Genomic DNA, 1,162 nt, shown 5'->3' with positions numbered 1-1,162 from the left:
GCTGGTCTGTGTTATAGCTTGAGGTTTTGCATAAGGTTTTGTTTGGCGGATGGCTTCCGCTGCTAAAAATACAAAAGTTTGCAAACCTCTGCTCTTGGGGGATGAGGTTTCTTGGCATTTCCGAGGATTGGGAGCTGTTTGAAATGCTGCCCATCCCATTCCTCATGCCTTGGGGAATTCCAGGACCTCTGCTCTCCTCATCGGTCAGCCTCATAAGAAGGGACCCTTCTTATCTCTGACCATTGAAGGTGGGAGGCGACTTCATGATATGGGGAGAAGTCAGCACTGGCGTGACCACCCCTGCACCCTCACTAACTTAACTCTGACCCTCCCCCTCGGGGCCTCAGTGGCCCTGTCTGTAAAGTGAGGGGGTTGGACTGGATGACACCTTGGGCCCCTCCAGTTCTGCCCTCAGAGAGGAGCATCTCTGCCTGCAGCAATGCCTTCAGGGGAGGCTGGTGGCCAGCAGGCACTAACCATTTTCCATGCCATTTTCTGGCCCTGCCTTAGTGACCAGCACTGTTAGATGGCCAGCGGTGGCCAGACCACTCACAGTCGTGCTAAAGGGTCCCTGAGCCCCTGGTCAGGCCAGTTATATCCAAAGTCCCCCACAGCCTGGCTTTTGGTCTTAGGCTCTAATTTCCTAAAGTGACTAAATCTTAGTACACATTTCACAAAGCCAAGGGCACAGTTTTCACCAACTCTCTGGACGAGAGGGGTCTTTTAGGCACAAAATGGTGAGGCCTTTGTAGTATTTCCGTGGACATGATGTGGGCCTTCATTATCTCCTCAATAATATGTCTGTGGGACCTGACCTTATTCTGGTAGCAGAAAAAGAATTTAATGCTGAATTTGTAACCTTGCCCTCCTACCCTCTTCCTCCGCCCCCCACCCCAGCAGTAAAATACAGCCCCGATTTATTTGGGAGGAGAAATCAAGCTCATTTGGGAGGCCTGGACACTCCAGTCACCTTGATTGCCATTTTGCTCTGTGAGTCTTGTGGAGTGTTTCCAGGCTTCTTGCAGACTCTCTTCACTCCTCACAAGGAGAGGAAGTGGGCCCTAGGAGGCAAGGAGATACAGGTGTGTTTGAGGACTGCAGGGAGGCCTTGTTCAGCCTGAACTGCCCTAGGGGCCTTCAAGAGTACACACCTAGGCCACTG

Source organism: Trichechus manatus, unplaced genomic scaffold (genome assembly GCF_000243295.1).
Source record: "Trichechus manatus latirostris isolate Lorelei unplaced genomic scaffold, TriManLat1.0 scaffold00008, whole genome shotgun sequence".
Taxonomy (NCBI): Eukaryota; Metazoa; Chordata; class Mammalia; order Sirenia; family Trichechidae; genus Trichechus; species Trichechus manatus.
Note: the sequence above shows the minus strand (reverse complement) of the source record.